The following is a 17,896-nucleotide window of genomic DNA, read 5'->3' on the forward strand; positions in this document are numbered from 1 at the left end:
AACTCTTCTGAAACGGCATGTGTAACAACACTCCCCTGACACAGTCCTGGTTCTAGACAAACAGAGGGGATCTTACCTCTTGTCTTCAGCTGTTTGTTACCATGTAAGAGCAGGGCCTTATGAGGAGGAACGCCACTAACCTGAGAGAAAGACAGGAGACAGACGGAGCCAGGGAGAAGAACAGAACAGAATGAATAGAGGAAGTGAGCGCAAGCCTCTGTGTCACCACAGCATTGACAACATCTGAAACCAAAACTCAAGAGGACTCCAGCATACTTCCAGTATGCTCCGGTGCCATTGTAAAAAAACAGCCTACTTCGACACGCTCCGTCAACTACGCTATGCTGCTACACAAACACACACAGTGCACTTTTTGCCTAGCTAGCTAGCATTCTTCATCTTCTTCTTGTGTGCTACACTGCAATGAAGGCCTCACTTTACCTAAAACACATCATGTTGTGTAAGAGTTTCATTTACATTTAGTTATTTAGCAGACGCTCTTATCCAGAGCGACTTACAGTAAGTACAGAGACATTCCCCCCGAGGGAAGTAGGGTGAAGTGCCTTGCCCAAGGACACAACGTCATTTGGCTAGGCGAGGAATCGATCCGGCAACCCTCTGATTACTAGCCCCACTCCCTCACCGCTCAGCCATCTGACTATATCATGACTGTATCATGCCATAGTTTGATCAGTGTCTAGACTCGGGCCGTCAGCCCTGCTCCGTGTTACTGCAGACTGTTGAGGGGAGCAGCAGAGTTCAGCATGATTGATTCGAGACAGCTCCTTCCTCTGGTTGGACCCCGAAGACAGAAAACATCAGCCGCCCACATGCTGCCACGAAGCTTCCAGACAAATATGTGCGTATCTTTATTTGACCGTCTGTAGGTTCCCTGCTGTGTCTCCCCTCTCATTTCTGTCTCCTTGTTTGGTGCATCAGCCGTGCACAGGTCCCCCCTAATGAGATAATGGTTGTCCTTCATCTATTTGTTAGCCCAAACAGAGGCGGGAAAAGCCCTGCAGCCTTGTGTTCTAACTGCCGATGTCATGCCGAGCTTGCGGCGAGTCTCATGACTTTAATTGGTCACTCCCCCCCAAATAAATAAATAATATTACAAAAATAAAAAGGATGAGAAGGAATCAAGATGGTGAATGAACATCCTCCATCCTGGTCTCCACCCCTTGCGCTACATGGACGGAGATCAAAGCCACGGTTGCATCCAGGTGAAGGAGCACGATACAACAGGTCAATGGATAAGCCACGAAACAAGCGCATTAGCTATGCATGTGCACCCAGTTTAAACATAAACCCAAGGGGCATTCTTTGGTGCTAACTCACTGATGTCACGACTCAACCGAGCACTCGCATGACTTGAAGTCGTGGAGGTAGCCAGGTTGAAGTGACCTTTCAAAAGGGACGGTGGAATGACTGTTTGAAATCAGTGGCAACTGAAGCTCAGGACAGAGGAAGGTTGCCGTAGTAACACCTTGTTATGGGCCAAGCAGATCTCCAGTGGTATAAATTCAAAGAAGAGACAGTGGACAGTATCCGCACAGAAGCTCTCCCAAACGCTGAAGATAAGACAAATAGCAGTCCTCCACTTTGGGCCAACAGTAACTTCTCTTTACCTTGGCCTTCTCTTCAAAGGCTATCATCCTTTTGTCTCATTTATATAGCTTCCCATAAAGATAAGACTTTGGCCCTTCAACAAGAAAAAAACATTCTCACACTAAGCCCCATATGAGGTCACTAACAGGATTTATGACAACGTCATGCCAGAGGACAGTGTACTTGCAACACAAGTGCCCTGTTGTTTTAAACACAGACACGGTTAACTAACTTTCTGTCTATCTCAAACAAAAGCAGTTTGTGCCGTGCAGAAAAGCTAAATAGAGACCATAAACCATGAAGTTTCTTGATCAGTGAAACAGCAAGGGCTTCCCGTGACATTTTAATTTGAAATGAATCAGTATCGATCCACGTATTATTCAATCTTATTTAAGATGTGTGCATTCATGTGCTCTTCTCCCTTCGCCAGCACTGGGACCAAAAAGAACAGTCACGAGCCAACATTCTTTTTTGTCGTTTTTTTTTTGTTTTATCCATGGGCAGAATCGAGACTTATTTACGATCTCTGAGAACACAAAATGGCCCGTCAAAGGGAGACGAATGGTTGCAAGTCAGGATTACACAACTAGAACATTTCATAATGTATTCTCCATTCCTGGTGTGGCCTCCCTTACCACGCCTGTTAAACCTCGTGCCTGGGGAAACATCAATGTCCATCACGAGTAATCAGATAAGCACTTCAAAGTGATTCTTTTCACTCTTTCAATACGCATTGGTACAACTGTATTTCTGACAAGAGAATTTTCAACACAAGGTCACAGACAGAGTTAAACAACCAGGGTTGTTTTTCTAACATTTGTGCTGTACCATCATCACCCGCAACTCTCACAGTGGCTACAGGGAACGTTCATTTAGAATTAAGAAGTCCAGGCAGAAAGCTGGATTAGGGAATGCAATTTCCTGTCTCAAGCCTAGATGGAGAGGGGAGATGAGTTTGAGAAACGGAACATATCCCATTACTTTTCTTCTCAGATGGGGAGATACAATGCTACTTACTGAAACATGCATTCAATTAACCCAGCTTCCCCCAACATACAGGTTAGTGAGTCTCCAAACATTAACCCACACTGCATAACTAGCCTACTTAAGACATACAATATTGACAGAGTTGCTCAACAAAACTCCTTTTATTATTTGTTTAATGACTTGCTGCAGAATATGGGCATTTGTTTTGCAGCTGGTATTTCAGATAGCAACTGACAGGTAAAAGTAACTTAACACTAAAAGTAGCCATCAGTTGCTGTTGTGGATATTTCAGTGTGAAGGGAGAGAGGAAAAGTCCCTCTGAGTAAGATAGAGAAAAAAACATCTGCCTTTCTCATAACACTTTCCTTTTCTTTGAAGGATGACACTGCAGTTGGTCTTTATTGCCGTCAGTGACGAAAGCAAAAGATTCAGTGAGAGAGAGCGAGAGAGAGCGAGAGAGAGCGGGAGAGAACGAGAGAGAGCGAGAGATAGCGAGAGAGACAGAGAGAGAGAGAGAGAGAGAGAGAGAGAGAGAGAGAGAGAGAGAGAGAGAGAGAGAGCGAGAGAGCGAGAGCGAGAGAGCGAGAGAGCGAGAGAGCGAGAGAGAGCAGGAGAGAGAGCGAGAGAGAGCGAGAGAGCGAACGAACAAGGCAGAGATGGAGAGAGAGAGCGAGAGAGAGAGCGAGAGAGAGAACGAGAGAGAACGGGAAAGAGAACAGGAGAGAGAGTGGGAGAGAGCGAGAGAGAGCGAGAGAGAGACAGAGAGCGAGAGAGAGCGAGAGAGAGCGAGAGAGCGAATGAACAAGGCAGAGATGGAGAGAGAGTGAAAAGGAGTATGCTGATGTCAGATGAAGTGACTAGAGGGAGCAGTTTAATTCATTTGTAAATCACCCACTCCTTCCACTCAGGAAAGACAGCCTTCCACCGACACAAGAACTTCCTGTTAGGGAACTGACACACCGCCCACCTACCTACCTCAATGCTCTGCCTAAGACAAAGAGGTTACCACAACTTTCTGTAAACTAACCTGCCTGAGCTAAGTTACTTGGAGCTACAGAACTACATCACCAAACAGGCAGGACTGCAAGCAACCAGACTGAACCCTGCATTTAGACTCTGCACTGTAGCTGGCTGTACCTTACACCCTGCCTTCCTACACACACACACACACACACACACACACACACACACACACAGTCCACCACTCTGTTCCTGTACCAGACATCCCGTCACTCAGCCACGCCTCCTGGACCACCGCTGCTCCCTGCTGTGCTCCATGACTGGAAGACAGTCCAGTCCAGTGCATTATCACCTCGTCTCTGGCCAAGGTTTATAAATAACCTCTGAAGTAACAGCTGAGTGTCAAATTAAGCTCTGAGCCCAGATCCCGAACCTTCAGTGTGCATGGCTGCATCTCCTTCCCCCACCAACGGCTTGCTAGGCTGAACTCACATGGAGGGGAGGGGGGCAGGGGGAGGGAACCCTACAGTCCAAAGGGCACAGCATGCGGCTGTGTAATATCCAGACCCCAAGGAGAAAGGGCAAGGGGTGTTCTGTATTTAGGAGGGAAGGAAAAGGGGGAGGGGGGGTAGTGTGTGTATTGTGTGACCTGACCTCAACTACTTCATTACACCACCACTGCATGCATGCTTACTCAAGTATAATACTGCCAGCAAACATGAGGCATTGACCAAAGTACATCTTGTCAACTCATCAACTTGTCAAAAGATAGGTAGTGCAAACATAGAATGTGGAACTCCACATGGAGACATATTGTAGGCCGAGGCCAATTCCAAGTACGTTCACCATGTAAGGACTTTAGACTGCAGTCTGCACCCTTTTATCCTAACAGCCGTCCAGACAAGTAAACACTGGCTACTGTATTATGCTACTGTACTTCCTGTGCAGAACACAAGCCCCGCCCCCTCCCTTCTTCACAAGGCTTGAGTCAGGGTTTTGACTTCTGATTTAGGTAGATGGTACATAAAAAACATTGACAAGACTCAAACCAGTATCTGAATTGTTCACTACCAGGCTGAGTCAAAGCCATAGGTGATTTGTACTGAAAGTTGACCATTTCCAGTGATGGATTGTCTTGTGTGCATCCACAATCTGGGCGCTGGGCTGGGCGCTCCCAGAAATGATGATGGCCTGATGACAGGTGGACTAATCAACTAAGTAAAACCTACATTGAATTGTGTGAAGATCTGTGAAAGAAAGTTAATGAATTTATTTATTCATTTATTTCACATATATTGAACCTGACAGGAGCATGGCCACGGGAACAATAGGTGCTGGGGGGGCTGCAGCCCCCCCTGCTGACAGCACCAGCATTTAAAATGATTTGACGTGAAAAACCACCACCGCAGCACCGCCCCGCAACGTTAAGCACCCCCCCCCCCCAGCCCCCCCCCAGAACCTGTTCCCGCGGCTATGGACAGTTTAACGGAGAGCACAAGTTTTATTTGCAGTACATTGAACTTGTTCTAGGAGCGCCTTTTGCATGTGAAGGGCTTCAGGGCTATTTGCTCAACACCACCACAGGCCATGAAAGGAGAAACAATCCACCACGCCCCCTGGAGACAGATGACATCATGAAGCGGCAGTCTAGTCTCTGCCTTGAGGAATTGGCCCATCCCCACCTCTGTCAGCTTGTGTGTGTGTTTCTCTCAGTCAGGATGCAGTGAGCCACATAACACACAACCCCAGGGCCATCCCAGTGTCATCATCCCATCCTCACATCCTCAAAGGGTTGTGTCTGCTCAGTCATAGTGTGTGTGTGTGTGTGTGTGTGTGTGTGTGTGTGTAGGGGGGGTGGGCAGGTATGTGTGAACGCCTGTGTGTGACTGCATCAATCAGAGCTGTCCAACCCCAATTGTAAATAACCCGATTCGGCTTGTAAACGAGATAATGATGAGAAACAGCTGTGCTAAATGAGAATCGTAGGGGAAACCTTAAGGATGGTAGCTCTCCAGGAACAGGGTTGGACCGCCCTGGCGTAGACCAAGGGTGGGGATAGGAACCAGCTACTGTGGGGCCAAGTCCACCATCAGATGCTGGCTGTGAGGCCGTGCTAGCGGAAGGAGGGGTAGGACCCCGGGGAACACAGGCCTGATGCAGCCTACATGAAGGATAAGCAGCATTACAACTTTCATCATGCCTACTCTTGTGAGTTTAACCATGACCTTTCAGGGAGTCATATGATTTTACCCCCTTGGGCCTTTCCACTCACTTCACTTTCAACTTTCAAACACAGTGGTGTCCCATGACAATGAATAATGATTGAAAGGTGCTTTGTAGAGTACGGAACGGAAATGTGAACCAAACGAACAGGATGCCCAGTACTTGAGGAGGACACTGTCTGTGTTCACCGTCTGCAGTGAAAAGGCTATAGAAAAGCCAGAGCCAGGGCCATTACTCCCCCCACTGTTATTGTTTTGGACTCCAAGGAGGCCTACTGCTACACTCAATAGAAGTTCCCTTTGAATAGCACTGTCAGACACCCCGAACAAACCACACAAACACACACAAACAAAACACTCTATATTGGTGGAAGGACCGATCCCTTTGTAGTTACACAACAAGCACCACCCAGCCTCCCCCCCCCACAGTGCTTCAGCTAGGAGCTGAGAACTGAATTACCTGCTTGCTGGTATTGTATGGGCCCAAGGAGGGAGGCCAACACTTGAGACACAATCACAACATGTGCTGTCATCTTGTATAATCAATCCATTATAGATAATGATTCGTTCTTGAATGCTATACTGCACATGGGTTACACAGGTAATCATGGAAACTGCAATTTAAATAGTTGATGATAAGGCAGCATTGTATTGGGTTTTCCTGCCCAAAAGCAGTTGGTGTCGGAGATGCAATAATAGTTTAAGTGGATGATTTTCTTTCTACGAACAGACTGGTCTTCCATCCTTTACAGTACTGTCAACTATTCCAGAGACTGAGCTCTACTGGAGGCTGCTTTGTGTGTTGTTGAAAAGAAAGTTGACAAAGCACTGAGCAGATGTTTAAACAACAAGCCATGGGGCCACTACCTATAGGGAGAGTAGGGGGGGGGTGGAACTAACCACTACCTATAGGGAGAGTAGGGGGGGGGTGGAACTAACCACTACCTATAGGGAGAGTAGGGGGGGGGTGGAACTAACCACTACCTATAGGGAGAGTAGGGGGGGGGGTGGAACTAACCACACATGGGGCCACTACCTATAGGGAGAGTAGGGGGGGGGTGGAACTAACCACTACCTATAGGGAGAGTAGGGGGGGGGTGGAACTAACCACTACCTATAGGGAGAGTAGGGGGGGGGTGGAACTAACCACTACCTATAGGGAGAGTAGGGGGGGGGGGTGGAACTAACCACTACCTATAGGGAGAGTAGGGGGGGGTGGAACTAACCACTACCTATAGGGAGAGTAGGGGGGGGGGGTGGAACTAACCACACATGGGGCCACTACCTATAGGGAGAGTAGGGGGGGGGTGGAACTAACCACACATGGGGCCACTACCTATAGGGAGAGTAGGGGGGGGGGTGGAACTAACCACACATGAGGCCACTACCTATAGGGAGAGTAGGGGGGGGGGTGGAACTAACCACACATGGGGCCACTACCTATAGGGAGAGTAGGGGGGGGGGTGGAACTAACCACACATGGGGCCACTACCTATAGGGAGAGTAGGGGGGGGGGTGGAACTAACCACACATGGGGCCACTACCTATAGGGAGAGTAGGGGGGGGGGTGGAACTAACCACACATATTTATATTTTATGCTGCTATAAAAATCCAAATAACAAAATATTTCGAAACCTGCCATTGCAATGAGTATGAGTGGAGGCCAATAAAGCTCATTCATAGCGTCATAGTCTCAGTCCTATTCCAGTAACCCTGCACCATAAAGCATTCCAAGCAGATGCTTCCCTGCAATGTCCAGATTATGACTACATGGACCTGACAGGACGGCTATAGCTGGAAATAGGTCAGTGAAAACCCAGAGAACGGCACAGAACACACAGCTTTGAGCGGGTCAAACAGAACACCAAATGTTCCCCCACTTCCTCTACCCTGTCTCCTCCCCTTCTGTGATGAAGCACCAGTGTCTAGCAATCTGTTACTTCCATGTCACTGACTGGAACATTGGCTGGCTGGGTGGCTGGGTGGCTGAGGACTGCAGACTGGAGCCTGACTTATAAGAGGACTAGCACAAAGCCCTATCAATCAGAGAGCTCTGTGTTACAGCAGATGACAGCCCATAGCCTCTAGCCCACAGACCCCTGGCCAGAGAAGGTCAAAGGTATATCTTGTTACGGAACTAAAATAGTCCACAGCTAAATGTATCTAACCTAAATCTAACATACTGGTGTGAAAAATGTATTAAATTAAATCTACATGTGGTAAAACCCTGAAAATACATTGACCAGTATTTTTGCATACTCTTGATGAAAAAAGTATTTTGTCCGTCTCTTCATAAACGGAGTGACTAAATTCGGTTGAGTTCTGGATTATCAATATGCAGATTGGGAGAGAAAACCAGACCTCTGACAATAAATGACAACACAACACCAGGTTTAGGTCTCAATCATGTCTCTCTTCCCTCTGAAAGCCGGAGGACCATCTTTTATAGGGCACAAGAATGTAAACATCGATTGTGACAGTCAGGCAGTAATGACGTTACAACAGTCTCAGAGACAGAGATTCACTGCTCCCAACACATGACCACTCTCAGACTAAAGAGATCTAGATCTACTCTTATTAATAGCAAGCTTACATGAGAACATACTAACTCGTATCCAATGACTTGTTCTATTGATTAGTGAATAATATAAGCACACAGGAAATCCCAATGTCTTCCACACTCCACAGTACTCTGGCCACGTCTGATTTAGGCTATATCTGATTTATATTTCCAGTGAACACCCAAAGTCCTTGGACAACAAGAGTTTTTATTTTTCAAGCACTTGATTTGACGTGATGCAATGTCTGTAATGACTGTCTCACGGCTGCACAGAGAGCTTCTCCTTCCGCTCTCCACGATGGTGGAACGACCTACCCGTCCACCTGCTCACGTCCATGGCCCGAAGCATAGCCAAGTATTCACTGATCATATGGAGCAATAGCAGGATGAATCCCAAAGTATACATCAATATTTGATTAGCCTAATGTTTCATGCTAACATCTAAGTAGATGCCTCCGAACCCACTGGAACTTGCTTCATCGTGCACAAAGAAGAACATTCAAAGGTTAACTTAATATGAAGAAGTATTAACCAAGGTTACTTTATTGTAAATGAAGATAACAGGTCAGAGGCGTTGGTGCTTTAAGATGAAGACACTATGCAGGAAAAGAGACCAGGAGCAATCCAAGAGCACTGAGTTCTGTGGGTCTGCAGAGGACAACAAAGCTCATTTTGCTCCTGTCATCCAGGAGTTGAGGAAATCCACTTGAAATCTAAGGCCCACACAACAGATGGATAACCTGTGTTGGCTAAGTCATGACTTTGCTACTGTGGCAATGACATAGATAACGACAGTGGCCTTTTGCAACCTTGCGGAGGAGTGGGAAAACTATTTTAAGGGAAGGGACATCTACAGTGTGGGAGGAGGTCAGTTTGGAATCGAACTGGAGCAAAGGTCGACATTGAAAATGTCACCAATGAGGCATAAGCAAGAAATGGGAGGGCAAAAGGTTAGTGCAGCATAAACCTTAACCACATGTACACAAACAACCGCCCACCCACCCCACACACACACACATTTACATACATTACACACGTGCGCGCCTGCCTCACACACAACCCCTGTTTTCACATGGGAGTCGTGGTTTTAGCCCGTGCTTTGCAGGGACTGACACATTGTGCCTATGTGGCTGCTCTCCGTGGCTCTGACTTTTCTCTGACCTCGATGTGCTCAGCTGGTCTGCGAGCCTCAGTAAATCTCCAGCGCCCTCCCCTCCCCCACGCCAACAACAGCCCTCTCCTGTCTGCCTGGCTCGGCCCTGCTCTCCCTCTCAGCTCACATACTCCAACCATCTAGCCGGTAGACTAGGACGGGGCCAGGTTAACTGAGGGGAAATCGACTCACACCCCGGCTCTTTCGCTAGCTACTGTTTACAACAGACACGCCCACGCACACACACACACGCGCACAAGATTATTAAATGTTTGAGATTTTGGTACATGCATGCATGTTTTGCATTGCCTGCATGTCAGGACTCGGGTCATAGTCCATTAGGGGTCATGTGTGTGTGTGTGTGTGTGTGTAGACTTTATTTAGAGTGACGGACCAGGTGTGTCCAATATGAGGGCAACAGCAGCACCTGGGCTCAACATAGCCAAGGGGGAGTGGCAGCAGCCAGTCCCTTACCTCACTTACACGCCACATTTAGCAGTTTCACACTGGGAGGATACAAATCCACTGTGTTTTGTACTGCTACACCAGAGCCATAGAGAATTTGCAGAGCAGAGGAGGGTCAAACCCCCCCCCCCCCCCCCCCCCCCCTCCTCCTCCTCCACAAAATGGGGCCAGGCTTAATACTCACTTCCGTCCACCATCCTTCATTTATCCGTGTGGCCTCATCTGATCCCTTTCATTAGAAAACAAGAGCCGGAATGAATTAGAGAGGATGGTGGGAACATAATTTTAGATACAGTACACAGAGTTCATGTGCGTGTGTGTGTGTGAGGTCGGCATTATGTTGTATAATCACAAGGCTCAGGGAGAGTGTTAAATGTGGACATGGCCTAAGGCACAGGCCGGCCAGAAGAACGCCAGTGTGCTGGAGGGAGGCCATGCTGGCTCTCTGCCCCCGAGCCATCTTCAGCTTCCGCACCGCATGCCACAGACATGAGGAAGAACAAGAGCCGAGCCCTACTCAACCACCTAGTCTACCGGCGTGAGGACCATTATTGTCATAAGGTTGACTTTTGGCGATTCCCATCTGCACACATTCTTACCGTCCTATCCTATCAGGCCTACAAGCCCCGCCTCCCCGAGCCAGACCACAGCCTAGAGGCCCCGCCTCCCCGAGCCAGACCACAGCCTACAGGCCCCGCCTCCACGAGCCAGACCACAGCCTACAAGCCCCGCCTCCCCGAGCCAGACCACAGCCTACAAGCCCCGCCTCCCCGAGCCAGACCACAGCCTACAGGCCCCGCCTCCCCCAGCCAGACCACAGCCTACAGGTCCCGCCTCCCCCAGCCAGACCACAGCCTACAGGCCCCGCCTCACTGTAAACAGACCGTTCTAATGCATAACAAATCCTGGAGTAATAATCCGGTGGGGAAAAGATGGGCTGGGTTGAAAGGGGTCAAAAAAATATTAATCATCCAACAAGAGGCTTACCCTTCATATGGCTTAGGAAATAACTGGACAGATGAAACTATCCAATAGACAGAAGTTAAATGGTTTTTGTCTACCTACCCAAACACTCTGCCTTTACGGCCAGTGCACCTTCTGTGACTGAGCTGTTGTCAGGAACAGAAACACACATGGCCTCAGTGTGGTGTCAAGCCGTAACACTAACGACAACTACTCTGTCATTTGTGTTTGTGTGCGGAGGATTTGGAATCCTTCCCTCTCCTCCTTTCCAAATACCTTCAGGAGGGGACAGGAGCGAGGCACCATGCAGGAGGATGTAGGTCTGCCTACATCTCTCACTGCAGGCCCCCCCTGGCTGGATACCAGTGCTCTCAACAAGATGGGAGCGGTATTACAGATCGACAGGACGATAACCACTCTTTAGAATAACTACAGTGAATCCTGTTCTGTGTAACTGAGACACACTTTCAAAATATTTTCGTGATTTCCATAAATTATAAAAACATAATTGTTTGTGGAGTAACGTTTATCCCAGTTTGCTGAGGTTAGGATTCTGGAGAATTCCACAGCCTCTTCCAGAGAACATCACATCACACAGCACGGCAGATCCGAAACGTTGTTCAGAAGCAACAGGCTACTTTCATTCATTCATATTCATGTAATAAAAAATATTTCTGCAACACCACAAGAAGCTCAAATGTGATGAAACTGTACTAAGTCAGGTGGCCCACTAAGACTTGGTCTGACTGTCGGCTGTGGGGTTTGCAGTTTGTGATGGACGTCAGAGGTCCACCCACGTCTTCTAAGTAAAAAATGGTTAATAAATACATTGTAATTTCTGTACATCTTCAGCCTATTTATTTCACTAAGGTTTTGAAAATATATCATAGAAATATGAAATATATACAGTATATATATATATATATACATGTATATAACAGTGTACATATACATTATTTACAGTCAATATACGGTACACTGTATACACTACTGTTTGTTTATTGTGGGTTTACGTGTACCACCTTTCCTCATCTGATTGTAGCACAATGTCGCCTGATGGTTTGGTTTGGCCTCTAGGGATTGTGACTTGCCATCTCTTGGTTGGGCTTTTAGCCTTACCAGAGACACCCAGAGAGATCCCATTGGACAGTTATCCTGGCAAAGCCTCTTAAAATGTAAGGGGACTAGGCTTCTTAATCATGTTGTTATATCTGCATTAAAACCAAGTGTGCAAACTCCCACCTAACAAGTGAAAAAACACGCTGCCCTTCATGCCTGAATGGTCAGCCTTCCATCTCAGACTATGGGGTAAGGAGGGGCCTCACAGGGGTCACTGCCCTGCTCAGCCCAGCCCAGCTAGGACAGACAGACAAGACGGATCTACAGACCAGGACTGACAGCTGGTGACCTAGAAATGAATTCAGAAGTGCAGTCAAGTCAGCTGTTAGAGGCAAATGCAAAAACACAGGCCCCTTAAGAGAAGAATGTCAGGGGCCACAAGCATCCACGGGCTCCCTGGGCCTCGTACACAGGAGGTAGGAAACAAGGAATGCTGATCAGGCAAATTGGTTACATAACCAGCAAAGTCCCATCAACATACAGCACGGTTCGGTTCTAATAGTATCAACTCTCTCTTTAAGGTCAACTAGGAGCAATTCTCTAACTGAAGTCTGATTTCCTCTAACACAGTCTCGATTACACAAGACTAGGAGAACAAACTGAAAGGAAGACATTGGGTAAATGTCAAGAGAAGTTCAGAAATGTTCTTCTTGGCAAGCAGGGTCTGCAAGACACTCAAGAGATACACAGCTCACATGAAAAGATCCAATCCTTCTTTCATTCCACATCAAAGTAGAATATAATCCATCAACTCACGTACTAGTAAAACAATCCCACACTGTATTGATCCAGAGTTGACAATCCCCATTAGTAGCTTTGTCAATACGACATAGAGGACCTGTCCTCTACAAACCAGCTTTCAGCAGGCTGACAGTGAACAGACTGAACAGATAAATACTCTGATTTTAGTGGCATGAAGCAGTTTCCCCATCCAGACTGCTTTTTTTCTAGAACCACCCTGTTTCATTAAAGCTGTGCACACTTACTGTCCAGCTTAGCCATGAGAACCAAACCTTAATTACTGACAATGATTTGTGTTTTATGAGCTGTTGATTTACGATAATGATAGGCAGTTCTAGCGCGGGGAGTCTGAGCGGCGAGTCAAAAGGGCAGCAATATCTGCAATGAATGGTTATCACCTGCTGAGAGGAGAGAAGTATTGTATATGCTTTAGCGACTTTTGTCATTTTGTTTACTATATTTAATTTGCTAACCAACATATTATCTCTTAGAAGAACAAGTCCTTTTATCTTGTGTGAAACGCGTTTGACTGCATTAAAACTTATCTGATTGGCTGTAGTCGCTGTGGCTTCCTGTACATGCTCCAATGACACAGAGCACATCAGACCTGCAAGCCATGATTGTTAAAGTTGTTCAAGTTCACTGTTACCTCTATGGTTCACTGGCAGCATCAGCGATCAGTGAATCAGATCTCATTGTACCTCAATGGTAGCCTGGCTCTGCCCTCCTTCGTACTTCCGCTCAATTTGGATTTCGCTTCTGTACTAGGTCGGGGATTTCAGTGCCTCAGTCGGTTTTCAGAAACACATTTTTTGTAGGTCCAATCAGCGAACAGAGGGAGAGGCTGAGAACGATGACGTTGATGTCGTCCACTAGTTTAAGTTGTAGTTCAGTAATGGCGGCGGAGAAAGATACGAGCAAAGCTATTCTGCGGTTGTGGCAACGCTTCCAAATATCCATAAGATAAAGCTGGAGCAAGAACAATCCTTGCTGAGTTTTGTTGGTGGTCATGATGTTGTGGCCCTCCTCCCAACGGGGTTCGGTAAAAGTTGGCTAAGGCGAATGCTAGCGATTGGTTATGGCAGATGAGAGTGGCTCTGGGCAGATACAAACTTCAACAGAATACCCGCTTACAAATGGAATGTACGAGAGTCTGGTTAGGACCAGGCTATCTCAATGGTGGAATACCACAGTAAACCCTACCTTTCAAAAGCGCCTCATTATATCCAGTGTACTATATTTACATTTAGTCATTTAGCAGACACTCTTATCCAGAGCGACTTACAGTAAGTACAGGGACATTCCCCCCCGAGGCAAGTAGGGTGAAGTGCCTTAACCAAGGACACAACGACATTCGGCGCGAACCAGCAACCTTCTGATTAATAACCCGATTCCCTAACCGTTCAGCCATCTGACCCCCTGCAGAAAAACGATCTTGCCTACCTCTCAGTGGCCACTTCTCCATTCATCCAAATCGAATGTCTCTCTACCCTGCCGTTCTCCTGTCTGTCTGTCTCCTCTCCCGAATCCCCCCCCCCTCCCCCACCTGCTCCAGATCATCACCCCTGTAAACACCTACACTGGCAGCTTTTGAGACATCTGCCCTTTGACCTTTACAGCTTGCACTGGTCCGAGGTCAGATAGCGGCGTTTTCCCCACACAGGGCCTAACATGACAGAGCCATGTCCCACTCCTCGCCCTCTTCTCTCTGTGTGCTTAGTGAAGGTGTCGACCGGGGACGAGGAGACCTCTGCAACTGGAGGAGGTGCTCTCAAGTGTCTCCCTGCCAAGCATAGCTACTGAGGCGTGGTATGACGTGAAGCCCTCAGTGAGGACATGGGAGTTTTGTGTCACAGAGCTTGACTTTGCTGAGCTATGGGATTTGGGGAGTAGCACTGATGTCGAAAAACGAAACGGTGAGCGTCAGACTCCACAGTCACCTTGTGTTGCCATGGCTTTGCTGGCTAACCAGGCTGTGCCAAATACCAGAGGAGACACATAAATACTGCAAGGCTCTGTCAATGGTGAAAAGGCATGTGATGCTTTAGCATTGCATCAAGAGGTAGCGCATAGTGTATCCGTCGATACAGCAATGCTATTGAAAGTAACATCAACAGACATAAAGCAGCCTCTACAGGATTTTGACCTTTCCTGATGAGTTGCACATACTTCCCTTCATGTGACTCGCAAAAAGGGTCCTTTCACCACAGTTCTGGGGCTTAGAAATGTCACAATTTAGCGGTGTGTGTGTGCACGTGTGTGTGTGGGTGTTTGTGTGTGGGTGTGTTTGTGCTTGTGCACATGTGTGCGCTATGCATGCGTATGTTTGTGTGTGCATTTCAGTGGTGTTCCATTACATTACATTGGCGTTCCGGAGAATTTCCAGAGAGCCACGAGGCACCTGAGACCAAGGGACTTCTCCACTACGGGCCAAGAAAAACGAAGAATCTTGAACTAACTTGAAGGTCAACGTTATGGCACTGCAAACATAATGCTAAAGCCAAGAAACTGAAAAGGATGATCTGGATAAGCAGAGAAATGAAGACATGCATAGTTAACTTAACCCTGATGTGGGTTTTCTTCCTAAACAATATTTCAAGCACAACATTCTATACAGTACAAGCTGAAGAGGAGCATGTGTGGTTCTCTCACACTGTGCATACTATAGTATATATCATGACAGGAAACCAGTGTCACATTAACACTAGACTTAACATATATCTACGCACATTTGTCCGTTACAGGTCATTTTGATTTAATACTGGTCACTGTTGTCATTCAACTGAACAAATCGATCCTCAGCAATTTTAAGCTTTCTTTGTGTTGATTGAACACCTGATTCAATTACCTTTTTCTCTGTCCATGTCAATTTGGACACCCATCTTGATCCCAACAATGTTTTCCTATCAGGTTCTTTTGTCATCTGTCTCACCACTCTGTCTGTCTAGCCTTATGTATTGAATTGATAAAAGGCTTGTATTGACCATTATCTGTCAGGACAAAACTGCCCCAGAGACAAGTATAATGAAGACTTCTGTTTGTTGATAAACCATCTCTCTCTGTCACTGCATACATTCCAGTACAGAGATGTACGTAATATCTGAGTTTGCGATGGTTCACTTATAGCATTCCAGTGTGGCCACAATGTCAGCGCTTAACTAATCCAAGCAGACAACACTCTTACTGAGGTTTGGACAGGAGAACGTTACTTCTGTTCTCCTGTCATCTTTCTAGAGAAAAGCACACATAGCTATCAGTCTCTGTATAACAGCTGGTATGGGGACCTGAACACCGTGGCCCCTGAAAATGTGAAGTAGACTGTTTAATCCCCCTTCCATCTCTCTCCATCCCTGTCTCTTTGTCTTTATTTCTCGTATCCCCCAGTTACCTGTCCCCCCCCCCCCCATTTCCACATACTGGTTTAACTGTATATTTGTGATAAACAACTTGCATGGCTCACTGCACCCTCCCCCCCCTCCCCCAGATCCCCACCAACAGACACACCGAACACTACTTTCTGGGTTATCAGACACTTTTCTGGGTTTAATCATTCATACTGTATCTTTAACTGCTTGCCAAAAGACAGCATTGAGACCTCATTGTAATGCAAGTACTCTTAATCAATATTTGATTGTATAGCGTCTAAGACCGGCTTTTCAAATGTGATATCAACTCCAAACCAGAGGCTACAGAGCTGCACCGAGGGACACGGGTAAAGCAGGAGGGATTGTACAGACTAAGCTTGCTAAACAGGAGCTGCCTGCAGCAACCATGACCTAAGTGGATCAATAGCCTCACAGTACCACAAATCCTCACAGCCACTTTACATTAGATTGTCTCTATGCCTGCACTGCGATCACGCATGACAGATAGGTAAAAACAAGGGATTAATGCAAAGAAAGGCACGGCAGACGAAAAGTCATGAGCTAAATCAAGTTAATTTTAACTCTGACTTAGTTTAAGATAAGCTAAGCCATCAGCATAGGAGGGAGAGAGCAAGGATATCAATAAGATCTCCAAAGAATCAGGTGAAGTGAAGTGATAGAGGGCCAGAGGTTTACTAGCCGACGAGGCTTAGACCTAGACAATCATCTTTGCGACCAAATCATGTACAAACAGCAGATTACGAGGCACACCACAATGAAGAAGAAACAATTACAAAAAAAGCTTATTTTTCACATTTTAATCATAATCGTATTTCTGGCATCATCTTTTCTTAATCTGTCTGACATTTCTAACCCTCCCCAGACATGTATGGCTGAAGTGGAGATGGCTAACCCTAGCATGTGTGCAAGTGTGGAAGTGTACATGTTTGTGTGGCCTGATACGCTAACATTCAACTTGTGTAACCGTGTATCTAAAGAAATCTGATGGTGCTCTCATTTCCCTTTTTCTCTCACTGTCACCATTTCCTCTGTTTCTCTTTCAATCTCTTTCTCTTTCTGTCTTTCCTCTCTGTCTCTGTCTCTGTCTCTGTCTCTGTCTCTGTCTCTGTCTCTGTCTCTGTCTCTGTCTCTGTCTCTGTCTCTGTCTCTCTCTCTCTCTCTCTCTCTCTCTCTCTCTCTCTCTCTACTCTGTCTCTCTCTCTGTCTCTCTCTCTCTCTCTCTCTTTGCAGCTCATATGTTTTAAATGCCAGCCATTTCCAAATTTGATGAGCTGCCGCTGCAGTTCCTTGGCTGTAAGCTAAGCTTGTAATAGTTTTGAATATGACTGTGGCTACTTTATCACCTCTCGCCTACACCTTTCTGAAGCAGGAATATATTTTACAACCAAAATGATGGTGATTATTCATGACCAATACTAAACCTGACTTGTGTCCATCTATCCAAAAGGAGTGTTTCTAAACACCAACACCAATTGCAGACCAGTCAGTAAGCCACATAAGTGATACCATACACATCCTGAGGAGTCAGAAGAGAGCTGAATGTGAGTTGAACATTTCTTACGGAACTGCAGGAATTATGGTGTTGCGTTTAGCAAACCTGACCTTTGAGTGAACCACTTCCAGTTAAGGAAGCAATCTGACCTCTAATTTCTAAATGCTATGGCTGAATTACGTAACCTGAGGCCAACATTTCAGCCCTGAACAAAAGGACAACTCTGCAGCTACAACACC

At 46.6% G+C, this 17,896-nt stretch overlaps 1 protein-coding gene across 4 annotated transcripts in view; it reads right to left on the reverse strand.

Annotated features, from left to right (window-relative positions):
• The window catches only part of stat5a (signal transducer and activator of transcription 5a), a 37,555-nt gene that overhangs the window by 14,587 nt on the left and 5,072 nt on the right, over positions 1 to 17,896 (reverse strand). For 2 of the 4 annotated variants that reach the window (XR_006957370.1, XM_047037813.1), the window contains exon 2: positions 77 to 140. The exons of 1 other annotated variant lie outside the window; for it this stretch is intronic. The gene's annotated coding sequence lies outside the window, so the exon portion shown is untranslated. Of the gene's footprint in view, positions 1 to 76; positions 409 to 17,896 lie in introns of those variants that run through there. One more of the 4 variants, XM_047037815.1, reaches the window with a different exon arrangement.

The sequence above is a fragment of the Hypomesus transpacificus genome, chromosome 17, assembly GCF_021917145.1.
Source record: "Hypomesus transpacificus isolate Combined female chromosome 17, fHypTra1, whole genome shotgun sequence".
NCBI lineage: Eukaryota > Metazoa > Chordata > Actinopteri > Osmeriformes > Osmeridae > Hypomesus > Hypomesus transpacificus.